General features: G+C 37.9%; 1 pseudogene; it reads right to left on the reverse strand.

The window, feature by feature from the left end:
- Nucleotides 1-10,915: 10,915 nt before the first annotated feature.
- Nucleotides 10,916-14,700, reverse strand: LOC101131704 (ankyrin repeat domain-containing protein 49-like; annotated as a pseudogene).
- Nucleotides 14,701-20,129: the final 5,429 nt, after the last annotated feature.

Genomic DNA, 20,129 nt, shown 5'->3' on the forward strand with positions numbered 1-20,129 from the left:
TGAGGACCAGGATGGGGCAAATGAGGCTGGGGCAAGTGAGGCCCCTAAGAAGCAAAGTTTAAGGAAGTACTGTCAGGGTCCTGCAAATTCAGTGAGTGCCTTTTTAAATTTTGCTCCTGGGTCACTTCACTTACCTTAGTTCTTGTCCTGCTTGGACCAGAAAGAAGGCCTGAGGCTACAGCTTCGTAAGGATAGGGGTGTGTGATGAGAGGTCCTTGTGGGCCTTAAGTAGGAATCTGGATTTTACTGAAAGCAATTGAACAGTGAAATGTTTTTAAGCTAATGAAAGACATGTTCTGATGTGTGTATGTATTTAAAGACACTCTAGGTCTATTGTAGAGAAGGTTTTTGGTTTGAGCAACTGGCTAAGTAGTCATTGCATTTACTGAGATGGGGGAAGACCAGTGGATAAATGTGAAGATTTAATAGGCATCCCAAAATTAACATATTCAAAACCAAGCAGCCAAGTGTAGCTGTTAAGTGGTTAGTTGGATATTCATGTGTGGACCTTGAGGAAGCCTGGTCTTGGAAATATAAATGTGGGAGTTATCCACATACAATTGGTTTTTAAAAACCTTAGGATTTACCAAGCAATTTTTTTTATAAATATGGATAAGATTATTCCAAATTGTATGTGGAAAGGCAAAGGAAGTAAAATAGTTAAAACAATTCTGAAAAAGAAGAATAAAGAAGGAAGAATTGCTCTCCTTGATTTCAAGATTCATGTGTAGCCTTGATTTCAGGATTTTGTGATATAGACCAATAGAACAGAATAGAAAACCTAGACATAGCACCACACAAGTACATATAGTATGACAAACTAATTTTTGATAAAGGTGCAAGAGCAATTCAATGGAGGAAGGATAGTCTTTTCAACAAATAGTTGTGAAGCAGGTGAATATCTTTAGGTAAAAAATGAACTTCAACCTAAGTCTCATGCCTTTTACAAAATTAATTCCAAATACATAATAAATGTACTTGTACATGAATGTCCATAGTAGCATTATTCATATTAGCCAAAAGTAGAAACAACCCAAATATCCATCAACTGATGATTGGATAAACAAAATTGGTAAGTCTGTACTACCTGAATTAGTTTCCTAGGACTACCAAAACAAATTACCACAAACTGGGAGGCTTATCGCAACAAATTTTTTTCTCTCACAGTTCTGGAGGCTAGAAGTCTAACATCGAGTTGTCAGCAGGACCATGCTTCCTCTGAAGGCTCTAGGGGAAGATCTTTCCTTGCCTCTTCCCAGCTTCTGGTAGTTGCTGGTGGTAGAATGTACCAGTCATATTGGATTTAGGGTCCGTGGTAATCCAGTATGACTTCTTCTTAATGTGATTACATATGCCATGACCTTATTTCTAAATAAGGTCACATTTACAGGTTCAGGTGGACATGAAATTTTGGGGGACACCATTCAACTCAGTACACTGTATATGTATCACTTAGCATGATGTTTTCAACACCCAATTGTAGCATGTATTTGTACTTCATTCCTTTTTGTGCTAAGTAACGTGTGATATTGATACCAGAGGGTGATTTCAGGAGGTAGCATGACCCATTAGGAGGTTACTGTAATTTTGAACTAGAGCAGTGGCAGGGAAAATGGACAGGAGGAGATATTTTCAAAATTTATTGTGAATTATAATCAATAAATTTCTCTCTTAACACTGCTTTAGGTGCATCCCAGAGATTCTGGTACATTGTCTCTTTGTTCTCATTAGTTTCAAAGAACTTCTTGATTTCTGTCTTAATTTCATTTTTTATCCAAAGTCATTCAGGAGCAGGTTGTTCAATTTCTATGTAGTTGTGTTGTTTTGAGTGAATCTTTTAATCTTGAGTTCTAATTTGATTGTGCTGTGGTCTGAGAGACTGTTATGATTTCAGTTCTTTCACATTTTCTGAGGAGTGTTTTACTTCTGATTATGTGATCAATTTTAGAGTAAGTGCCATGTGGTGATGAGAAGAATGTATCTTCTGTTGTATTTGGGTGGAGAGTTCTGTAGATATTTATCAGATTCACTTGATCCAGAGCTGAGTTCAGGTCCTGAATATCTTTGTTAATTTTCTTTCTTGATTTAATATTGTCAGTGGGGTGTTAAAATCTCCCACTATTATTGTGTGTGAGTTTAAGTCTTTTTGAAGGCCTCTAAGAATTTACTTTATGAATCTAATTGTTCCTGTATTGGGTACATATGTATTTAGGATAGTTAACCTTCTTGTTGAATTGAACACTAAGATTATGTGATGCCCTTTTTTTGTTTTTTTGATCTTTGTTGGTTTAAAGTCTATTTTGTCAGAAACCAGAATTGCAAACCCTGCTTTTTTCTGTTTTCCATTTGCTTGGTAAATTTTCCTCCATCACTTTATTTTGAGCCTGTGTGTGTCTTTGCATGTGAGATGCCTCTCTTGAAGACAGTATACTGATGGGTCTTGGTTCTTTATCCAACTGGCCATTCTGTGTCTTTTAATTGGGGTATTTAGCCCATTTACATTTAAAGTTAGTATTGTTATGTGTAGATTTGATCGTGTCATCGTGATCCCAGCTGGTTATTTTGCAGACTTGCTTTTGTGGTTGCTTCATAGTATCACTGGTCTGTGCACTTCAGTGTGTTTTTGTAGTGATTGGTAATGGTTTTGCCTTTCCTTATTTAGTGCTTTCTTCAGGAGCTCTTGCGAGGCAAGTGTGGTGGTAACAAATACCCTCAGCAATTGCTTCTCTGAAAAGGATCTTATTGCTTCTTCACTTATGAAGTTTAGTTTGGCCAGTTATGAAATTCTGGCTTGGAAATTCTTTTCTGTAAGAATGTTGAATATTGGCCCCCAATCTCTTCTGGCTTGCAGGGTTTTTTTCTGAGAGGTCTGCTAATAGTCTGATGGGCTTCCCTTTGTTGGTGACCTGGCCTTTCTCTCTAGCTGCCCTTAATATTTTTTTCTTTCATTTTGACCTTGGATAATCTGATGATTATGTGTCTTGGGGATGATCTGCTCGTGGAGTATCTTACTGGGGTTCTCTGCATTTACTGAATTTGAATGTTGGCCTGTCTTGCTAGGTTGGGGAGGTTCTCCCGCATGACATTCTGAAGTATGATTTCCAACTTGGTTCCATTCTCACCATGTCTTTGAGGTACCCCAATCAGTCATAGATTCTGTTGCTTTACATAATCCCATATTTCGCAGAGGTTTTGTTCATTCCTTTTCATTCTTTTTTCTCTATTCCTGTCTGCCTGTCTTATTTCAGAATGATAGTCTTCAAGCTCTGAGATTCTTTCCTCTACTCGGTCTAGTCTGCTGTTAATACTTATGATTCCATTGTGAAGTTCTTGTAGTATGTTTTTCAGCTCTAAAAGATTGATTATGTTCCTGTGTAAACTGGCTATTTTGGCTGTCAGCTCCTGTTTTGTTTTATCATGATTCATAGCTTCTTTGCATTAGGTTAAACATGTTCCTTTAGCTCAGCAAAGTTCATTATTACCTACCTTCTGAAGTTTACTTCTGCCATTTCAGCCATCTCAGCCTCAGCCTAGTTCTGAGCCCTTGCTGGAGAGCACACCCACAACCATCTAATCTTTGACAATCCTGAGAAAAACAAGCAATGGGGAAAGGATTCCCTATTTAGTAAATGGTGCTGGGAGAACTGGCTAGCCATATGCAGAAAATCGAAACTGGACCCTTTGCTTACACCACATACAAAAATCAACTGAAGATGGATTAATGACTTAAATGTAAAACCTAAAATTATAAAAACCCTAGAAGAAAATCTAGGCAATACCATTCAGGACATAGGCATGGGCAAATATTTCATGATGAAGACACCAAAAGCAATTGCAACAATCAAAAACTTACAAATGGGATCTGATTAAACTAAAGAGCTTCTGCACAGCAAGAGAAACTCTTCAGAGTGAACAGACAGCCTACAAAACGGGAGACAATTTTTGCAATCTATCCATCTGACCAAAGTCTAATATTCAGCATCTACAAGGAATTTAAATTTACAAGAAAAAAATCCCATTAAAAAGTGGGCCAAAGGACATAAACAGACACTTCTGAAAAGAAGACATACATGTGACCAACAAACAAATGGAAAAAAGTTCATCACTGACCATTAGAGAAATGCAAATCAAAACTACAATGAGATATCATCTCAGCCAGTCAGAATGGCAGTTATTAAAAAGTCAAAAACAACAGATGCTGGTGAGGTTGTGGGGAAAAATAAATGCTTTTACACTATTGGTGGGAGTGTAAATTAGTTTGACCATTGTGGAAGACACTGTGGTGATTCCTCAAGTATCTAGAGGCAGAAATACGATTTGACCCAGCAATCCCATTACTGGGTATACACCCAAAGGAGCATAAATCATTCTTTATAAAGATGTGGGCACGTGTATGTTCATTGCAGCAGTGTTCACAATAGCAAAGACATGGAATCAACCTAAATGCCCATCAATGATAGACTGGATAAAGAAAATGTGGTACATATATACCATGGAATGTTATGCAGCCATAAAAAGGAATGAGATCATGTCCTTTTCAGGGACATGGATGGAGCTGGAAGCCATTATCCTCAGCAAACTAATGCAAAATCAGGAAACCAAATACTGCATGTTCTTACTTATAAGTGGGAGCTGAATGATGAGAACGCATGGACACAAGGTGGGGAACAACATACACTGGGGCCTGTCAGAGGGTGGGGGTTGGAAGGAGGGAAAGCATCAGGAAGACTAGCTGATGGATGCTGAGCTTGATACCTAGGTGATGAGATAATCTGTGTAGCAAACCACTATGGCACATGTTTACCTCTGTAACCTGCACATCTTGCACATGTAGCCCTGAACTTAAAATAAAAGTTGGAAATGAAAAAAAACACTTCTAGGCACCAAGCGAAGGATTCAACATTCAGCAAGCCTCGAGGAACAAGCCTGGATTGGCATGCGTTATTGAACTCAAAAATATATTTTGTCTCTCTTTGGCTTTTTACATGCCTTGCCCTCTTGCTGAATACTTATTTTCTCTGTTTCCAAATCCAAATAGTGGATAATACTAAGCAATTAACTACTCTCAAGTTTATATATTGTGTGTTCAAAAGACCAGCCAACATTTCTCATTTCCATGTTACAGTGACGTAATCCAACCCCGAGGGTACACTTACTCTTGAATGAACTGAATAAATTAAAATTTTAAGCTGAAAAAAATAGGATTTGGTGATTAGATATAAAGGATGAGCGGGAGAGAGGAATCAAAGCTGGTAAGACAAGAACAAGAAGGAGGAAAAGTTTTTGAGGAAACAGGTAAGTTTTGTTCTGCAGAGACACATCTAAAAAGCTAAGGAACATCCATGTCCAGTTAAGGTCCAAAGTTCCCCAGAGAGGCCTGGGCTATCCAGCTTTAGAAGTCATCTTCCTAAGAAGTAATAATGGACATATTAAAGTAATAATGTTATCAAAGGAGAAGGGATAGGATGAGATGAGAGGGCCAAGAATATATTCTTAGGGATTGACTATTTCTTTAGGAAGCCACCAAAGGAAAGGGATCACTTCAGGGGCCTAAGAAATAGTAACCAAAGAAGCAGGAGACATGGAAGAGATCAATGCTTCAAAAATCTTTCACTGAATTATAATCTAAGATCATAACAATCACAGCAATAATGATAATAAATTCATTGTATGGGCTTTTCTTATATTAAGTCACTTAATACACAATCCTATTGAGGTATATGCTATCTCAATTTTACAGAAGGAATTAGAGGCACAGAAAGGTAATGTTATCTGCCCAATGTTATCTATCCAGGAGGGCAGGAAACAGCTGGCTCTGCAGTCCATGCTTTTAGTAATTTTTGTTTGTTTTTTGACAGGGTCTCACTCTGCTGCCCAGGCTGGAATGCAGTGGCATGAACAGTGTTCACTGCAGCCTCGACCTCCTGAGCTCAAGCAATCCTCCCACCTCAGCCTCCTGAGTAGCTGGGACTACAGGTGCATGCCACTATGCAGGCTAATTTTAAAATTTGTTGAGATGGATTCTCGTTGCATTGCCCAGGCTGATCTCAAACTTCTGGTCTAAAATGAACCTCCTGCCTCAGCCTCCCGAAGTGGTGAGATTATAGGCATAAGCCACTGCGCCAGGCTAGTGATTACTAACACTTAAATAGCACTTCCAAGTGCCTTGATACTTTTCTAAACACTTTGTATTCACTAATTCGTGTAATTCTCACTATAGCTTTTTAAGGTAAATACTATCGTTATCTCCATTTTATAGATGAGGAAACTGAGGAACAGGAAGATCATATAAACTGCCCAAGGTCATAGATGTGGAACATTCTAAACTAACACCAGACTATTGGGCCCTATGGTGGTGCTCAGATGTTACTTGGAAAGTATAATGCTCACAGAAGCACTCTCTCTCTTTAGGGGAATACTTGTTTCCACCATTTGTTTTACTCTCTGTAGAGGGAAACATTCCTTTCCAAAGGAGATTTCATCTTCTGACTAGTAAATCAGACTCAGAATGAGCTATGATTCATTTACAGGTAAGTCACAAGCTTTATTCCTGGCCAGATAAGAAATCAGTAATTTGGTTTTGTCTGAAGAGATTTGGGAATTCCCCCAAGATGATTTCCTGGAGTGGGTCAGAATGCCACCTACACACTGGGTTAATGACTTCAGTGTTCTGCTTGGTTCACTGATGACAGGAAACTGGTAAAACAAAGAGGGTGAGAAACCAGCTGTATCACAGTAATAAATATTACTCAGATTTAGGCTCTTCTTCCTAGTTCCTGAGTTTTTTTAACTTTCAAGCTTTCACTCAGACAATATGCAATGATTAGCTAATACAGTTTGTTTTAGTATTACAAATGATGATGGCAGATTTTGCGGGGAATTTGTTTTAAAGTTAATGTTATCATATTTTTACAATTCTTGTTTTCAATAGTTTGAAAAAGTTCTGTTGGGATCCTGAATTCTTAATTTTGACTGAGATCTAGTGAGATTAGTTGTCTCTTTTGGAGGTAATTTTAGAGGCATAAAAATGGTAAATCAATTTTTTTTCAATTGTTAGAAATCATGTGCACAAAATAGTCAAGGGGAAAGATTAGCAACTGCTTTTTTAATATAGCATTAATTGATTTCACAAATAGTTACTATGCTGCTACTGTATTTTTTAGGCATCAGGGATAGAGTTGTGAGGAAGACAAGGCAAGATCCTTGACCTCCAAATGTTTATAGTCTAGCAAGATAAATTAATAAATATATAATTAAATAATAGGTAATGATAAATTCTATAAAGAAAAATTAACCAGGTGAAGGAGATAGAGAATAATGGAAGCAAATCAGAATTAAAATAGGAATTTCAGAGAAGGCCTCTTTGAGGTTTTGTTGTTATTGTGATAGAAAGTTTCATGGCTCTGATTTTACCATTTTAAAACGTAACTCTAGCTACAAGGAGAAAAGACTGTATTTATGGGAGCAAGTGTAGAATCAGGAACACCAGTTAAGAGTCTATTATAATAGTCTAGGTTCTCAACCTTGTCTGCTGCTTAGAATTCCCTGGAGATAATTTTAGCCAGCCCCAGTTGAAACCAGTTACTATATGTCAAAATCTTTGAGAGTAGAGTCCAGGAGTTGACATTTCTCAAGGTTCCTCTGGTGATTTTAATATATAGCCAAGGTTGGAAAAGGTTGTGGAAGAAAGATATCAGACAACAAGTCTAGGGCAGTTTTCTAAATCTAGTAGGAACACGGAAGCTGTTAAAACAGGACTGGCTTCTGGATTTATTTTCTTCTTTAAGGAATATGGTTAGGTCAGAGAACAAAGCAAATTCTTAAAGAGTAAAAAATTTATCAGGAAATGATGAAGATGGATTTTGGCTAAGAAGCATTAACTAATATACTACTAGGAAGCAGTGGTAAATGAAAATGTTTGTCATGTTTGTTTCTTCAAATATTTTAGTATGGAGTCCATGGATGAAAATGTTTGTGAAAGGATGATGTAGGAGACTGGGTCTCTAGCAGTTATCTATGGAGGTGGCTAGATGTCAGATTCAGGATTTATACATTTTGTAGAGATAGCAATTAAGATTCACTGATAGATTGGAAGTGGGATGATAGGGAAAGGGGGGTCAGGGATGACATCCAAATTTTAGGCCTGAGCAGTTGGGTGAATTGTTGCATTTACTTCGTTGGGGGAAAGTGGGTGGAAAAGTAGGGAATATCTGTGTGGGGGAGGAGGTCGAATATTGAAATTAAGAATATCAGTTTGGACTTCATAATGTAAAGAGTGCTAATTAAACTCTAAAATGAATGTAAGTAGAGAGTGAGATATAGATTCACAATTTGAATGATTTGTTTCCTGGAATAATTTTCTTTGATTTTATGTCTGTTTATTGTTTGAATAACTAGGGAACTTATTTACTTTTATCTCATTTATTTTTTTTCTTCCTAGATTTTTAATGTATACCCTACTACATTGCATGTAGGCATGGTAGAAGAGTATGCTAACCTTTACTCCAATAAAACATTATAATTTTGTAAACTGTAGTCCTAATAGACTGCTGGGGGAGAGCAATAACACATAAATGCATGAACATTTTAGTGTTAAAAACATTGCAAAATTATAAGTTTTAAAAAAATGGATTAAAAGATAACTAATGAAATTTTAGAACATCATTTCCAAAACTTTCTTCACTATAGAACAGTTTAAAATTCTAATATATTGATGAAAACCAAAAAGAACTCAACAGATTTAATGGGCTCTTGAATTAAAGTAGATAGCAAAAAATGGGCTTTTAGACAGATTAGTCACTACAAGAGAGAATCATTTATCATGTGTATAAAATACAATGAATTTTAAATAACATAGCTCTATGTTGAAATTATAAGAAAATACAAAAATTAGACAAATATATATCACTTATTCAAATTCAATTGTAACCTCAAGTATAATATCAATTATAATATCAAAATGTCATTAACTGGAAAATAATACTAATAGCTAAAGTGTATTGAGCATTTACAATGACTAAGAACAATTCCAAGCATTTTACAAAATATGTTAACTCAGTTAAGGAATACTCTTAGCTACAAGTGACAGTATTTAATACTGGTCACTTAAAAACCTATGGTTCATTGCTTTTCATGTTAAAAGGAGTCTGGAAACTGGCATTTGTTCAGTGGCACAATGGTTTCTCATAGCATCTACATTGCTCTCTTGGCCTCATCCTCTTGGTTGCAAGATGTCACTCCCAGGTCCAGGAAGCATGTTTGTGTTAAAGACAAGAAAAAGGAAGGCAAAGATGGACCTGGGTACATCTGTCTCTTTTTATCAGGAAAGCCAAAGCTTTCCTAGAAGCTCCAACAGATTTCTGCTTAGGTCTCATCTGCTGGCACTATTACTTAGCACCCTTAGTTGCAAGGGAGGCTGGGAAATCAGGTATGACATTTTTTTTCTGCCTTTATAGAGGAACAGGAGAAAGGAAAAGAAGGTTGAGAATGGGTTTTGAATTAAGCAGCCAACAGTGACTGCCACAAATTCATGTCTTTCTTATGAAAACCCTATCAAAGTGGTACTTTTGTTTATTACCATTTTGCAAATGAGAAACTAGGAGTGAGAAGTTAAGAAATTTGACCATGGTCACACAACTAAATAATGTAGAACCAGAAATCAAGTCAGGTGGTCTGTCTGTCTCCAGAATCTGCTCTCTTCTCAGCCACTCTACTCTAGTATAGAAATAAAGCCACAGACAGATTTAACACTGAGCCGTCTCATGTGAGTGATCTTCCATATAACTTCCTTACATTCTCATGAATGATACATTTATTATAATAGGCAATACATTACCTAATGATAAAACTAAATAAATGCGTGCCATTGCTCTTATTCTTTCTAATTATACCAATAATAATAAACCACATGGTTAATTCGAATTTGTAAAGTCACCCTTTCAAACAATTGTAAGTATTTTCATACATATTATATACTTCTGATTTCCTCGTAAATCCTTTGAGAAATAGAGAGAGGTAAATGTGATTATTTGCATTTGATAGTTGGGAATACGAGATCAAGCTTATGTCAAAAAGCTCTGGGACTTAAACCTAGATTTACATAGAGCCAGGCCATTTGTACTTCATTAGATACCTGCCAGTATAGATGTCTTTACTTCAGGATAAATGTTAATTAAATTGCAGAAGAATTGAAACAAATGTTAACATTACAAATTTTCTCATCAAGGCAAAGATTTACAACTTTAAAACTCAACATTTAATGTTTCTTAATGTCTTAATGATGGTTTCTGAGATACCATATTTTATGAAAGCTAGTTCCCTTGGTTACTAGAAATTCTGACACATTTTTATAGCTCTATTTTATAAAATGCATTACCCTGAGTAATTATAAATTATATGCAGGAAGTAATGTACATTTTGTTATTATTTTTTGAAATTAAAACTCACAGATATGATTCATGTCAAGTATTTTTCTGTTGAAATTAATCTATTATTTTGTTTCTTATAATAAAATTAAGTCATTTTTTATTGTTTTTTCATATTATGATAGGCAACATTGATTTTTTAAAATTTATTTTTGCTATACTTTATTTTTCTTGAATATTTATATTTATGCTTTTTGTTTCTATCCACGCTGTTTTTTTTTTTTTCCTTTAATTTTTCAGCTTTTATTTTAGCTCAGGGGTACGTGTGCAGGTTTGTTATATGGGTAAATTGCATGTCACTGGGGTTTGATATACAGATAATTTTGTCACCTAGGAATTGAGTGTAGTCATACCTGATAGGTAGTTTTCAACCCTCACCCTCCTCTCACCCTCCACCCTCAAGTAGGCTTGACTTTGCATAATGGGAATATTTTACATCTCACACAAAGGAGGCACTGGTACTCAAAAATTTATGAAAATTACTAGAACTGTTAAGATTGAGGTGGAAAATTTGTACAGCTTTCCACAGTTTTAAAGAGATAGTAATAGATACTTGTCCTCTTGGTGATATCAAATATTGTTTCTTCCAAGTTGTTTTTCAGACCTGGTTTGATGTAAGGGTTCATCAGGAGGAGTTCTAGGGTATCTTTGCTATCTTTGTTCCCAGAAGCAAGATGCAACGGAGTTCAGAGGCCTTTTGTTTGGGCATGCATAGCTGTATCATGTGGAAGGAAGAAAGAAGCCACTCTGGTGTTATTACACTTACAGGTGTTGTACAGGGGTATCCAGCTATCCACAGTCACTGCATGAACATCTGCCCCTTGTGCGGTTACCTCATGGATGATATCTAAGTGTCCATTGTAGACTGCTCGATGAAGAAGGGTATATTCATCTTTGTCCCTAGTGTTCACATGATTGGCTTTCTCAGAAAGTAGTCTTCGCACTATAGTAAGGCCAGAAAGATGCCTTCAGTTCATGATTTTCAGTTTTTTCTACAGACGTCTGGTGGGTTATGGTGTGCTCCTATTAAAAAGTGGATTTATTTCAGTAGCCCAAATAAGCAATTTACTTAGATCTTTTCACACATTTTTTTCTTGCAATTCATAGCACTCTTTGTTTTTTTATCTTGCTCCTCATCTTCATCAGAGTTGCCTATTCAGAGACTTTGAGTACCAGTGGGAATAAGGTATTCTTGTATTTCTAACAATTCAATTTGATTAAGGTATTCAAAAAAGTCCAAGGAATTCTCTTGGTCTGGTTTTCCATCATCATTCACTTTCTTTATCCATTTTTACTACTGTTCTAAATAAAAAGTACTTCAAATACCAGGGTATAAATAGGATAAGTAATCTTTCTAGAGATGTGTTATATCTACTTTATTTTATTCATCAAGATTTGATGATATTCCTGATATTCTATCAGTAATAGGATGCCTTTCCCAACTTAAAGGGCATATTCCATTTTGGGAGAGATGTGAACTGTGTCAATTTATCACAAACAACTCAGTGACAGGTGGGGCTATAAACTCCATTTTACAGATGTATTAGTTCATTTTCATGCAGCTGATAAAGACATACCTGAGACAGGGCAGAAAAAGAGGTTTAATGGACTTACAGTTCCACATGGCTGGGGAGGCCTCACATTCATGGTGGAAGGCAAGGAGGAGCAAGTCACATCTTACGTGGATGGCAGCAGGCAAAGAGCTTATGCAGGGAAATTCCCTTTTTTAAAACCATCAGATCTTGTGAGACTTATTACTATCAGGAAAACAGCATGGGAAAAACCCACCCCCATGATTCAGTTATCTCCCACAGGGTCCCTTCCACAATGTGTGGCAATTATGGGAGCTACAAGATGATATGTGGGTGGGGACACAGAGCTTAAACCATATCAACAGGTGAAGGCACAGAAGTTTGGATAGATTAAAACAACTTGCCCTAAATCAAGGACCCTTCAATGGAACTGAAAGGCCTGATATTCTAATTCAAAGGTTCCACATTATTTTTCACTGCACTATATTTTACTGCTGTAAGCACAAAGCAGTAGAGATGTTCTGAACCCAAGGATCCAGGGGCAACAGTAAGGGGAAGTGGGTAATAAAAACCTGTAAACTACAGGGTCTGGTGAGCAGGAGCAAGGGAAAAGGGCATCCAGTTCCAGCCTTGTGCCACTAGCTGGTCATTCATAGGCCTAGAAGTTCTGCCTGCAGGCTTCCTAACAGCCAAGATTGGAGAAGCCACTTCCACCCATTCTGGGACCCATGATGGAGTCTGACCTGCAGAGCTTGGCCTGAGGTCACTTGCCTCTACAGACCCAGGAGTTGTTAGATGGCGAGGGTCTACCAGGAAGTGAGGCACCAATTTTAACATTTCTACAATGTTTTATAAATAAACAAAATGTGATGATTATTTGTCTTTAGTAGACTTGATTGTTTACTACCATGTCAAAATAGCTTTCATTTTTCAGTGTTTCAAGGTTGTAGAAAATGTCAGCTTAACTCTAGAAAATAGATTTATGCAGTTATTGCTGCCATAGAATGCTCTTAAAACAGTTTTTATGAACCTGAAGAAAATGAAACCTCTGGCACATATCATTTTTATTTAGAATAGTTTATGTTTATTTATATGTACACAGTAATTTAAGCTAATTATAACCTGCATGTATTTGGTTTAAAACCATGTTTGGAATTGTCACGTGAAAATAAAACAGTAATATAGATAGGGTGTTTTTGACATCCAAGAAAAATTTTAGAAACATGTCTCTCATAATTTGTTATATGGATAACAAACATCTTCAAAAAGGGGATAATTGAATGGTATTTACTATATTTTGGGAAAGAGGAGCAGCTATCTCCTTGCTCTGACTTGACTTTATGGCCAACCCTTTTCTTATGTTCTTGTAGCCAAGTTGAACAGACTTATGTGATTTATTAAACTGTAATGAGCTAAAGAATAGATTTTCTGAAGCTTCATAGGTTCTCGCTGAGTATTGTGAGCAAGGTAAACTGAAAGCAGCAACACGAAGAGGAAAGCATATTTAAGATGGAAATGGAATGATCATTAAGCACCTATAAAATGTGGGGCCTTTTCATGCTATTTTATTTAAGTCTGAAAATCACCCTGAGAATTACGTGTTAGGCTGATGTTGCAGCCTAACAGGTTCAGGAAGTTTGATTACCTTGCCAAGAATCACTATGTTTGGCTTGGATTTGCAACCAGGTCTCTTTTGTTCCACAATTGTTCAACAAATATTTCTTGACACCAAACTAGGCTTTGAGAAAGACAAAGAAGGAATATTGTGTTGTAAATGTCTTTACTATGCTTTAAACATTGTCTTTCAGAATATAGTCATTCCATAAAATTCTCTATTTTTTTAGATAACAAAGCTGAGTTGTTAGGTGCTGGTCGAAGATACCTATAAGAAACATACAAGCCTTGTTAAGCTTAATTACATTTTAATGGGAATGGCCTTAAGAGTCGGATGGCAGGATCCACTCAGTAGCATGGGAATGCATACAACAGAAGAAGACTCTTGGGGCTGGATGCGGTGGTTCACGTCTGTAATCTCAGCCCACTGGGAGGCTGAGGCAGAAGGATCACTTTAGCTCTGGAGTTTGAGGTTACAGTAAGCTATGATTGTGCCACTGCACTCCATCCTGAGTGACAGAGCTAGATCCTGTCTCTTAAAAAAAAAAAGGCTCTTGGATCAGGGGAGGGTGCGAGGGTGGTGGTGGTCATGGTGGTGAAGGTGAGGTAGAAAGGGGTGAGGTGAAAAGGTGAAGAAGAAAAATATCCTAGTTGTAGGAAAATCCTAAGAATATCCCAAAGTTAAGCAGGAGTTAGCTGTAGGAGATGGGGGAGAGAGTGCTAAGTTTGTTCCAGTAAAGGCACAACAAAAGGTAATTGCAGGCAATAGATGACACTCAAGAAGTGAACAGTGGTGGCTTCTTCCAATCTGGCAGGTATGGAGAGCAGGAGCCAGGCTGCAAAAGGAGGGTCAGCAACAACCATGCAAAGCATTCCTCTACTTTTGATCCCCCTATTTCACTCATTCCTCTTCTTCTTGTTACCCTTGTTACCTCATTTCATACCACTCTCCACCTTGCTCACTCCTCTTTCTCTTTTCCTTAAACATGCTAGATTCTCTCCTATTTTAAGTCCTTTGGTGTAGCTGTTCCTTCTGTCTGAAATGCTCTCCCGGTGATCTTCACTAGACTAATTGGTTTACCTTCTCCATGTGTCTGCTTAACTCTTACCTTCTCAGTAAGGCCTATCATGCCTATCCTATTTAATACAGCAAAGTGCTCCTTTACCCTCTGGCATGCCTTACCCTACTCTATATACTTTCAAAATTCATAGTGGTTACCACATTCACTCTCCAGCACACCTTACCCTACTCTACATACTTTCAAAATTCATAGTGGTTACGACCTTCTAACATATTACAGTGTATTATTTGCTTATATATTATGTTTATTTTCTGCTAAGTATAAGCTCATGTAGCAGGCATTTGTGTTTTATTCCCTGTTATATTTTAATACCCTAGAATAGTGCTCTAGGCAAGCTGGCCCAAGTTAATGCCAATCACAGATGTCACCCCTGGACCTGTACTTGTATCTTTAACCTAGTCTAATATACATCACATGAATAAAAATGACAAAGCCGTGGTCCTTAGGTATCTATTGCTATTCTCCTTTAGCTCACCATCAACCCTCTTTACTGTTATAGGATCTGAGTCTTGTGTATTAACCCTCTACTGCCTGCCCAACCACCACCACCAAGTGTCTCATATCCTCACAAACAAGTTTGGTCAGCTACTGCAGGGGTTCAACCATTTTTCTCTTTCTTTCCATTCTAGTTCCCTTATGCTAAGTGATATGACTTCTGCAAGTTCTTCCATATCTTCTTGGCATGGCTGCTGCTCTCATGAGAATCACATATTCACCCCACCACTTGGGCTTTTTCACTAAGTACCACCACTGAGTTGCTGGAGACTAGGCAATTGCACAGACATCTGTAAAAATAGGCAACAATGTCTTTATTGTGTCATGCTCTGCTGGAAGGGGACCCAAAAATATTTCCTTACTTGTGGAGTTTTGCCAAGGACAATGTCTTATTGAAAGAAACCATATCATTCATTAAATCATTCTTGCCTTCTAGCCATTTAGCATTTTTTAAAGCATCTATTTACTGAGCACATTTATCAGCACCAGCCTTAGTGCTGTATATGCATTATTTTCTTTTTATCCTTGAAATAACCTTGAGAAACAAGGGTTATTCTCCTCAATTTTATAGATAAGGAACCCAAGAGCAGAGAACTTAAATACTTGCCAGGTGTCACATAGGTAATAACTATGTGGTGATTAAAAGCCAGAACAATGAAACTCTGTAGAAGATGATGTGTGGCTATATCTACCTTACCCTGCTGTCCATTTCATCCTCCAGCTCATATGACTGTGGGCTGATAATTCAGAGAGTTACTCTCTTCTGAGAGACTATGTTTCTTCAAATTCCTACCAGCAGATCCTGACCAATGACTCAATGATAGAGAGTTACAAAGGGCTAGCCACTTGCTTCAAGGTAGGGCTAATTCTGTGGCGCAATTTGTGCTCCAGAGCATTCCTGTGGGATCAAACTGAAACTAGTCTCTAACTGAGCCACATTCTTGCCTCTCCTGACCTATCCTACTTCCTTCACTTTTCTTCTTCTGAGAGTACAGCCCAGTAAATCACTTGGACAAGAAAACTCATCTCATGCTTTCCCAGGAAAACTGACTTAAACCAGACCCATGATCCAATTTTTTAACTACCACAGTACACTGTCCTCTTTTTTTTTTTATAACACCAAGAGGATTTACTCAGTTATTTCTTTCCTTACTATGAAGTGCCTCAATTGCTCACGTAAATGGATAGTACAGTACAGTAAATCTGTTTGATGAATGCATCTTGTGATCGGGTTCATTTGTTCTTGCACTCTATTCTTTTCATGGACAGTATTCTAAAGTTGAACATAGATAAATATTTGTAATCAGTCTTGTGAACTTCTGGCCCAAGGATTTCTAGTGGAAATTTTAGATTGTATGCCTTTGAATAGAAATAAGTTTAATGCTTCACATTTTTTTCTGATAGTAAAAATTGCAAAATTAGAAAATTTGAATACTTTTTGATAACAGAATACTAGGTTCCACGAAAGAGCATGTATTTTCTTTATTCCAGAGTATTACGGGTTTTACCTCTAGCTTTTCAGGAGCTCTTTAAGTACTGAAAGTAATATGTAGTTTTTGTGAAACAAATTACATGTACATCCAGGATTAAAAATATATACTCTACAATAATAAGAATTTACTATAAAATGTCTGGGTAGAAATTGGAAACACAAAAGAAGATTAAGAAATAAAATTATTTAGCAAGATGATATTCACAAATAACTTTATTTTTCCAAGCACACATTAATATTCTACCATTGGCTGACTGAAATGTACATCTTATCATTACAAATAACTTCTGTGTAATCAATCCACACAAGGCATTCCAGTGGAGGTCCTTGTTGGTTACAGATTGCCCATTTTTACTTCAAGGTCAGGGAAGTGGGTAGAATTTGTAATGAATGGTATAATTGTTGAACATTTAAACAAACACAGTCTATTTGGAGGTGAACAGTATGATTTACGTAATGGGAAATCATGCCAACCGATCAGGTTTGGTTTAATAAAATGATAAATAGCTATTTGGAAAAAAAAAGAGGAACAATTAGATGTAACTTATTAACATTAGAAAGAATACCTTTGACAAAGTCTCCCTTTTTCCCTGATGTACCCTATCATCCCCACACACATCCCAGCACACACACATCCCCTGCGAACTGTGTCTTAAAAAGATACACTATAAGATTGGAGGAAATGCTTTATTTTATCTAGAAATTGACTAAGAAACCAGGAATGAAGAGTTGGAACAGTTGGTTTTTAAAAAAGAAAACCGGTAGTTGGCTTCCTCAGTAAGAGGTACTGACATTAATCTAAAATGTTTACAGATGGAGCACTTATATTAAATCTCTGAGTTCACAATTGTATTAAACAAGTGATTTTTACATGTAAAAAAAATTAACAAAGAGATTTTAAAAGTCTGAGATGCCAGGAGAGAGAACAGAAAGAAGAGAGTTGAACTTTGGTATGGCTAAGTATAAGATAAGGTGTATGACTAGAAATAATTCAAATTATAATTGTGGGGACATGATCTTATGAGAGTGTAGACTTTCCCTACAGATTTTTGGAAGTTAAATGGTTCACGTTTAAAACATTTTTAATTTTATCTTTATTGCGGTGAAATATACATAACATAAAATTTACCATTATAACAATTCTAGTGGCATTAAATATATTTCAGTGGTATTAAGTATATTCACAATATTGTACAGCCATCAGTATCATCCATTTCCAGAACTTTTTCATCATGTCAAACAGAAACTTTGTATCTATTGAACAGAAACTCCCCATTCCCCTTTACCCCTTATCCCTTGGTAACCTCTATTCTCTCTGTCTCTATGAATTTGCCTGTTGTAGGTACTCCTATAGGTGGAATCATATAATGTTCGTCCTTTCATGTCTGATCTGTCTCACTTAGCATAATGTTTTCAAGGTTCATCCATATTGTAGCATGTATCAGAACCTGATTCCTTTTTATGGCTGAATAATATTCCATTGTATGTATGTTTTCTTTTATTTTTCCTTTTGTAGACAGGATCTTGCTCTGTTGGCCAAGCTATAATAGTGCAGTGGCACTCTTGTAGCTCACTGTAACCTTAAACTCCTAGGCTTAGGAGATCCTTCTGCCTCAGCTTTTCACAGCACAGGAATTACAGATGTGAGCCACCGTGCCTGGCTTATATGTTTTCTTTAAAAAGGAAGTATATACTATCAGCCATGCACTATGTTAAATATTTTATGGCCAATATCTCATTTAATCCTCACAACAGCGAATAGAGTAGATAATATTATCTCCAATTTATAGATGAGAACACTTTGCCCTAGAAAGTTTAAATAACATATTTTAGTAAGTGGTAGAGATGGGATTTAAACTAGGTCTGTTTATCTCTACTGTTCAGTTGCCAATCCTGAACTTCAAAAACTATATGAGGGCAGAGGAACGTGGTAGAATAGAAGCCTATGCCGTTCGTCCCCCTCACTGGAATACCGAATTTTAACAACTTTCTTCACACAGAAAAGCACCATCACAAGAACTGAAAATCAGGTGAGCAATCACAGTACCTGATTTTAACTTCGTATTGTGGAAAGAGACATTGAGGAAGGCAGTCTTGAATTGCCGATGCCACCCCTCCCTCATCCCCCAGCAGCAGCCAGTGTGGTGCAGGGAGAGAATTTGTGTGCTTTGGGGAGGGAAGAGCACAGCAAATGGGGAACTTTACATTGAACTCAGTGCTGCCTTGTCACAGCAGAGAATAAAGCCATGCTGGGCTCAGCCAGTGTCCGCACAGGGAGGGAGCATTTGGACCAGCCCTAGCCAGAGGCGAATCACCATCCCAGCTTTTGGAATGTGAGTTTCTCGGCAAGCCTTGCCACTGTGGGCTTAAGTGCCCTGGGATCTAGGTATACTAGAAAGGCTGTCTAGGGCACAGGACTGCAATTCCTAGGCAACTCCTAGTGCTAGGCTGGGCTTAGAGCCAGTGAACTATGGTGGCACCTGACCTAGGAAGACACCAGCTGGTGCAGTTAAGGGAGTGCTTGAGCCATCCCTTCCCCAATCCCAGGCTGCACAGCTCACAGCAACAAAAGTGAGTCCTTCCTTCTGCTTAGAGGAGAGGAGAGCAAAGAGTAAAAGGGACTTTGTTTTGCATCTTGGATACCAGCTCCACCACAGTAGGATAGGGCACCAGGGAGAGTTGTGAGGCACCCCATTCCGGGCCCTAACTCCTGGATGATATTTCTTGATATTTCAAGGGAATTGCTGCCTTGAAGGGAAGGACCAGTTCTGGTAGGATTCATCACCTGCTGACTAAAGAGCCCTTGGGTCCTGAATAACCACCAGTGATAACCTTGGAGAATGCCATGGGCCTTGGGCTGTGAGATGTGCTGGCTTCAGGGGTGACTCAACACGTTCTTGACTGTGGTGGGAATGGTGAAAGACTCTTTCTGTTTGAGAAAAGCAGATGGGGAAGGTAAGGGGGACTTTGTTTTGCACCCTAGGCAACAGCTCAATCACAGCGGGGGCAGAGCAATTAAGCAGGGATCCCTGAGTCCAGGCCTAGGCTCTTGGGCAGCATTTATAGACCTGCCCTGGGTCAGAAGAGGAGCTTGCTGACCTGAAGGAGAAGTCCCAGACCTGGCAACATTCACCGCAAGCTGGGTGGAAGAGTCCTTGGGCTTTAAACATCACGGTGGCCTGGCAGAACTCCCTGGGGACCGATGGTGCTAGTGGCCACAGGGAGAGTCTCCTCTGTCTATAGAGAGAGGAGAGAAAGGTGGAAAGAACTTTGTATTATGGTTTGAGTGCCAGCTTAGCCACAGTACAATAGAACATCAGGTAAATTGCCAAGGTTTTTTAACTCCGATCCCTAGGTCCCAGACCGCATCTCTGGACTTGCCCACAGCCTGGGAGAACTCACCACTCTGAAGGGAAAGGCCTTAGGCAAGGATGAACGGCTGTGCTGGCTTCATCTGACCCCACACAGTCCCAGTGGTGGTGGCCACAGG

Source organism: Gorilla gorilla, chromosome 6 (assembly GCF_029281585.2).
Source record: "Gorilla gorilla gorilla isolate KB3781 chromosome 6, NHGRI_mGorGor1-v2.1_pri, whole genome shotgun sequence".
In the NCBI taxonomy this organism is placed as follows: domain Eukaryota; kingdom Metazoa; phylum Chordata; class Mammalia; order Primates; family Hominidae; genus Gorilla; species Gorilla gorilla.